At 32.1% G+C, this 7,821-nt stretch overlaps 1 pseudogene; it reads right to left on the bottom strand.

Annotated features, from left to right (window-relative positions):
* Window positions 1-1,262: 1,262 nt before the first annotated feature.
* Window positions 1,263-2,773, bottom strand: LOC143543982 (noroxomaritidine synthase pseudogene; annotated as a pseudogene).
* Between the last annotated feature and the right edge of the window lie 5,048 nt (window positions 2,774-7,821).

The raw sequence follows: 7,821 nt of genomic DNA, 5'->3' as shown, positions 1-7,821 counted from the left end.
TGGTTGGTGATCCATCAGAATGAATATCACCCACATCCAATATATCGATAGATCTTCACTGGTGGAATCTCGCCGGTGATGATTTTCATTGACGGAATTGTGATGGAAACATTCTTTGGTGAAGGTCTAGTTTTCTGCTAGTGACAGTGTCGACGATTTTTGTTGTTCTTTAATCGTAAAGGGTTAAAGTAACTAGAAAATGATTTCATTTTAACTAGAGTTACATAAAAAAAAAGGTCCGGAAAAGAATAGCTTCAAACAAGTTTCAAATAATATGCATGAAAAAGTCACTAGGCAGATCTAAGCATTCGACTAAACAGTTGGGTGTACTCGGGGAATACTCAAAGAGTACACGGACATGGTAAATATAAAGAAAATTAATTTTTGGATATTATATATATGTTAAATATCATAAGTTTACTAATATGATAAAATATGTGAATATCAATATAAATAAGAGAAATATATTTTTAAATAATAAATTATTCTAAAAATTGCTAATCATTAATAAAGAAATAATATTTATTTTTTAGTATTATAGAAATACGAATTATATTTTATTTTTTTATGTCAAAAATTGGCTCAAGTTCACCTTTGATTGATTCTTAGTAACCAGGCGGAGTCAAAGAAGCTGATCACATCGGCGACATACCTTGTAGCAAAAACTCGAGGAGTAATCGGTCTTATAAACCTACTTTTACAACATTGATATAAAATATAAAATTCGAAAGTCAAATGATTAGTCTGTGTATCTTCGCCCTTGTGACCTTGTCAACGTAACTTCATGAAAAAAGAAAAATGAACTTTCTCATTGTGAAATATTCACAAAACGTTTATTAGATATAATAACACCTATAATATTTTTCGAATTCCATTTATATGAATACTCTGAAATTTTACAGTTTCAAATTATGGTCCCGATATAGACCATTCAAAATTAAGTAGCACAATACAATTAATTGGGGTCAGTAGACAACTTGATCAAATATCTTCGATTGGAAAAAATAGAGACGTGCACAAAATTTAACCGGGGTACAAGTTTTATACAAAAACATGTGAATGGTTCGGTTCGCTCATGGTGTCAGCTACAGAATATGCTGTTGTTCCAATAAAACTTGGTAAATTCTGATTGATACCATAAATTTGATGATAATTAATGACCTAATACAAACATATCCACAAGGATTTATTACAAAAACATGAAATACGTAAACCAAACAAGCACACTAACCAACTAATCTTCGATCAAATCCAAAGCTTTTTCAGTAACTTTCTACTCCAATCTTCAATTCACTTATTTTGGTTAACCTTACCTTCAAACCATGCTTCATTTAAAGTATTATGGAATCAGTTGGAAACACAGGATGGCCTTTCACCAGCTCAATGTGGTAATGAGAAATGATCTTTGCTGCAACTATCTTCATTTGAGTGAAACTCATGTCCTTACCTAAGCAAGCCCTCGGTCCAGCATTAAATGCCGTAAATTTGTATGATGGCTCATGCTTGATCTCTCTTCCCTCCTTCGAGATCTATCTTTCCGGCTTAAACTCCTTGCAATCCTCTCCCCATATCTTTTTCATTTGTCCCATCGCGTAGAAGTATAGGATAATCCTTGTGTTAGGGTTAACTCGGTGGCCACTTGGAAGGATATCAGGATAATGGGGATTTATGATTAAATGGTATTGGAGGGTATAGCCTTAAGGCTTCACATAAAGCTCCATGAAAATAAACAAGTTGGTCTAATTGCTTTGAGATCCATTTCTCATTAGCTTCAAGATTTGTGTGAATCTCTTGCCGGATATTGTCTTCGACGATTGGATTTTTTGCTAGGAGATAGAAGAACCAAGAGAGTGTTGTGCTGGTTGTTTCTCTTCCTGCACCCATTAGGCTTACTATGCTGTCTCTTAAAAACTTTGGTTGGTCATTGAACTCTCTCATTAGAGATGCCAATAATCCAACTGTGTTCGTTTCGTTGCAATCGTTTTGTTTTCTAGCTAAATTTGCGTAGATAAATTGATCAATGGTTTTCTATGCATCACTCAACTTCTTCTCATTCCCAATTCTAAGTAGCTGTTGCAGTTTCCAAAAACTAGGTGGAAAAAAATGGCGGTACAATATAGCTTCTTCGACGTCTGGCATCGCCTTCTCACATGGAATGCATGGAAACTCGAGAGACAGGCTTTGTAGATCATAGTCTAGAAGCAACATACACATTGTGTCAAAAGTGAACCTTTGAAATATATCTTGCAAATCTATCTTGTTTTCATGGTTTGCAATCGATTCAAAAACCGGTAAAAGTCCATTTTCCACTTTGTTCCACACAATTGTTTCCAACAAACTTTGAAAGTTGGGATGTCTTAAGAGGGACATGGTGGTTTTGCGGTGAATCTCCCACAAATGGCCGTCAGCATTGAAGATTCCATCCCCAAAGATGTCGAACATCTTACGAAAGTTGTCGCCTTTCGGGTAATTAGAAAAATTCTTGCTCAGAATGTGGTGGACGTCTATAGGTTCAGTGGTAATAAGCATATCCATGTTGGCAAACCAAGGTCCTTTCAACATGAAAGTGCCACCATTACGTATCAAAATGCTGGTAGCAAAATCATGGAATCGGTGCATGTTGGCAAGGACATGTGATATCTTACCAAGAACATGCAAATGTTTGTAAGGTTTGAAAAGAAATAATGTGAAGGATAGGAAGATGACAACATAAAAGAAAATTGTCAAGCATTCAATCAAAGCCATTCTCGAGAATTGAAGGAATGCGAGGAGAGATTTGATAAAAGGTTGTATATGGTCAAGAGCTAGTATAGTAGTGATATATAAATGAAAAATCCTTGTGACAAATTATACGACGTCTTAATATAGCGGTAAATTACAGTTTAACATGTTTTCTAAATATCAATAAATGGCCAGCAGAGGTTCGGTGAAACTCCGCTTTCAAATATTCAATTTCCTTAGTCGTATAAACTTCTCTTTCACATATTTAATAGTGTAAAATAGTTTTACACTACTAGCCTATTATATTTGTTATTATTATTATTATTATTATTATTATTATTATTATTATTATTCGAACCTACATTGATTATTTGATTATCAAGCAGGTAAGCAATTTTGAAGTTTATTCCATCAGTTTCTTAAAAACAAAAATAGGGCCGAACCTGAGAATTCACGTGCCCCGGTCGAACCGTAAAAAATATGCCCTTAATTAAGCTTTAACGTACTAAATAATCTAAATTTTTTTTAACGACGATTAACATTATGGCAATAAACATAACAATTAGCAAAATAATGGTATAAGAATGAGCTAAAAGATAACTGAGGATTTGTAAAACTCTCCTAACATTCGTTATAGCAATTTGGTGAATCAACTATTCAAAATTTATGCTCTCTAATATTCCGTTCTCGATAGATATCATCGCCAACATACTAAGTCTTTCTTGAGGCATTTTGGATCGTAAAATGATTTTAATAACTACAATTTCACAAAACTTCTTTCTTCAAATGCTACTGTTACTGCTGGTGTTTGAAGTCGACGCTATTGTTATCCCATCTATTCATTTCATTTTATATATATATTTAACTTTTATGTATTAATTAAAAGTAATGGGCCCTTTTCAATTTTTAATATGCCTATAAGTCTTTGGGTAAATTTTTTTTTAAAGTGAGTTTAAAAAGTGTTTGGGTATAATAAAAATAGTAGGATTATAAGCGTTAGGATATTCTATGTATATAACATTGGGATTTTTTTAAAATTTTTGTTGTGGCATTTATCATTTTCGATTTGATTTGTATTCCTATTTGTATTGTATAACCCGACCTGGGTCTGTTTTCGGATTTATCCTTGTTAATAAAATAGTGTATTTTGTGTTGGAATCATGTTTCATTTTTTTCTAAGATCCTTAACAGTGTCTAAACCGCTTAATTTATGCTTGAAACCGACCTAAAACGAATTACAGGGACTAAAATTACCAAAAAAACAAAGTATGGCCAAAACCATCCTCCTTGGGCCATGCGTAAGGATGCCCCCATCAGCCGCACGGCGCAGACACTGCCTAGATTAGCAAAACTTGTTTTATTAACATTTGTGGTTCATTTCGATCATTTAAGCACTAGAGCTCGAGTCTTTCCTGTCCAAATCTTTCAATAATATATTCATAAACATTTTACCAACCTCACATATATTGCATGCGAAGTGGTTAGGAGTTGATTAAAGTCTAACCAGCTGATGAAAAACCAAACCCTAGCTTCTTGCTTATAAATACAACCCTCCATCACCCTTTTCCATTTGCTTCTCTCTTCTATTCTCTCTAATTTTGGATTTGCAAGGCTTCTTTCCATTACTCTTAATAGTTTGACTTTTAAATTCAAACATAAGCTTAACTTGCTTTTAATCCGATTTGGGTAATTAAAACTTATGTTTTTCTGTTTATTTATGTTCTATTACTTTTTTTCTTTGTTTCCCTTCTTCAGCCTTGGTCGATTAAGGCGTTTATGCCATCCTAAGGCAAGCCTTTGCATATTAAGGTTATTTTGGTCCATTTTGGGATTTTACTCGTTTATAATTTCTGGTTCGGTTTCGAATTGGACTTTTTAATATTTTATACTTATTATTATAAGATGGAAGTGTCGGAACCAAACTTGGTCTCATACCAAGTCTTGGGCCAACCAAACCAAACAAATTGAACCAAACCGAATTCACTCGCTTAAACACACTAGTTGTGTTTCGAGCCACCGAATCTCATATTTTTCTTTAAGAGTCTGTTTTAAAATGATATCGATATGTTTTCTCAAATACTAGGCATGCCAGATCCAACTTGGTCTTATATCAATCTTGTAATGGTACAACTGAACACTCGCTTAACGTTAACGTTTAGAGTTTTTCTTAATAAAGCTTCTAACTTGGTTAAGCTTCTAACCTAAATGAGTTATCTCATATTATTTATCACTTGGAAGTGTCAGGTCGAACTTGATGACATATCAAGACTTGAGCCAACTAAACCGAACACGCGCTTAAGACTAAGTTATGGGTTTTTAATTGATAAACTTCCAAACTTATCTAAGCTACTGATTGTTATAAGTTATTTTATATTACTCATCATTTGGAAAAGTCGGTTTCAGACTTGATAATGTATCAAGACCTGAATTGACTAAATCGAACACTTGTTAAAGTCCCGTTTTGGTGTTCATTTAAAAAGGGGCCGTGAACTTTTGGATTAAACCAATCCCCTCATACTAACAACTCAACCAAGGTTAGTAAAACCAATATATAAAAACACCAAGACTCGATTTCATTTTAGTTTACTTTATAAGTCATTTATTCTCAACACTTAAGTTTTATACATTTAACATTAAACCCAAAACACAAAGACTAAGCTTTAGATTTTTCAATTTCGTTTAATCTTTTATTTTACTTTATTTTTTCTTCTAGAATCATTATTAATCCGAGCCTTTGCATTCTAGGACGTACGTGATCAAACCTTTCGGTTCTTCTTCTTGAGAATCTTCTAGTCTTCACCAAAGTCGCCTTTTCTAAGTGAGTAGTTTCACTCCCCGTTTTACGTTTTATATTTGTGTTAGCTTGCATAGCCATATTCCAAACTAAATGTTTAAAACTTTGATCCTCAAAACCGTCCACAATTCTAGATTATGTATTACTTAGATTATGTGCTACTTATAATCCTCAAATAGTACCTTATATGGTTGGAATTCAGATTTCTAATTTGTGTTGAAGAGTTTTAACTATCAATTATGAGGTTTAAATAGGTGATAAATGTAAGGGTGGGGTGAGGTGGTGGCCGTAAGTTTTGGATAGGAAAATAGGTTTGGGTGGTGGCTTAATATGGTGAATGTTAGTCGAACTAGGTGATATTGTTGAAAGTCTATAGTAACTAGGTAGATTATAATTTTAATAAAGATTAATTTTTACAAAATCACTTTTGTTTACCTTTAAAGTTAATTATAAGTTTGTTATTAAAACATAAAAAGTAATCAAATGAGTTTAGATTAACTAAAAAGTTTATGAAAAACAAATTTTATAAAATTTGGAGTTTTTCTAATATGTTTTCTATATTCATAACTTATTCACTACAAGAAATTAACCCTATAGCAACGAAGGTTATATCGAGGACAAAAATTGTCGCCATTACCAACCTTTTCTCGAGGACATTTCGTCGCTATTACAAGCTTTTTTCACTTGTGGACCCTATCTCGACGACATATCGTCGAGATATGCTGCAGCAAACTTTTGGAGGGACACCAAAAATAAATGCGACAAGTTGAAGCCCTATTTCGACGACATGTCATCGCCATAGCATAAATTAACTTTTATTTTTATTATTATTTTATTCCGAATAGATAAATAAATGAAAAAAATCAATAAAATAAAATAAACAAGCTATAGGCTAAATTAACTTAATGTATTTATTTTTTATTGATGATAAAAAAATAACAAAGAGTATAAAATAAGTTTCTTTTTAAAGAAAAATTGCCAACCCTATATCGAGGACAAGTCGTCGATATAAGGTTAATGTAATTTTTTTAGTTAATCTAGATCGACGACATGCCCTCGACATAGAGTAATTAAAAAAAATTAATCATTTTTACTTTCTACTTTATTATATGTGTGTGTATTAATTTTTATTACTAATTATTTTCTTTTGGTATTGTATTCGACTCGTACGTACGCATCTATGTATGTATGTGCTCATGTGTCTATGTGTGTATGTATGTATGTATGTATGTATGTATGTATGTATATGTATGTATGTGTCTACGCGTGTATGTATGTATGTATGTATCATGTATGCGTCTATGTGTCTATTTATGTATGTTTGTATGTATATATCTGTATGTTCGTCTATGTATGTATGTAGGCATGTATGTATGTGTCTATGTATGTATGTATGTGTGTGTGTGTGTGTGTGTCTGTATGTATGTGTCTATGTGTCTCGTATATATGTATGGATGGGTCTGTGCATCTATGTATGTATGCATATATGTATGTATGTGTCTATGTACATAAGTAGGTATGTTTGTATGTATATATGTGTCTATGCGTCTATGTATGTATATATCTGTCTATGCGTCTATGTGTGTAGGTATGTCTGTATGTGTCTGTATATGTATGTATATATGTATGCATGTATTCATGCACGAATGTGTCTATGTATGTATGTATGGTCTATATGACTCGTATGTATGTATTAATGGGTCTGTCCTCTATGTATGTATGTATGTATGTACGTACGTGTATAAGTATATTTATACATATAATTTTTATTTTATTTTTAATATAAGAACAACTATTATTAATATAATTGTCATTATCATTAATATAATTAATGTATATAAAGAAAAGAAAAAAATTATTGAAAAATAGCCTATAGTGACGAAATGTTCTCGCTAAAGGAAAAATAAATTATTTTCATTTATTTTATAATACTTAGTAATAAATGTCATACCCCAACCTTAGACGGAAATACCGGGGCGTAAGCATGATTGCTCATAGCTAGAGGTAACTATCATGCAATAATTGTGACAATATCTAATAATTAATTTTATTCCAAATAAAACTAAATATCCGAATATAGCAAATAAATTCAAAACAAATAATCCATGACAAAATAGAAATAATCTAAATTATAATTTAAATAAAGTGTTTCTTGAAATAGTCTAGGGTCTCAATCTAGCAGTCCAATACTCCAAGTCTTCAGTTTAAACGATAACCTGCATATACGTAGAAAATACAATAGGTTTTGTCAACAATAATGTTGAGTGAGCAAGTCATTAAGTTTTGCAATAATATATAATATGAAA

Source organism: Bidens hawaiensis, unplaced genomic scaffold, assembly GCF_021521415.1.
Source record: "Bidens hawaiensis isolate Kalapana, Puna unplaced genomic scaffold, B.hawaiensis_p1.1 tig00013397_1, whole genome shotgun sequence".
Lineage (NCBI taxonomy): Eukaryota > Viridiplantae > Streptophyta > Magnoliopsida > Asterales > Asteraceae > Bidens > Bidens hawaiensis.
The sequence above is the reverse complement of the archived record's forward strand: the minus strand, read 5'-3'. Positions and strand labels throughout refer to the sequence as shown.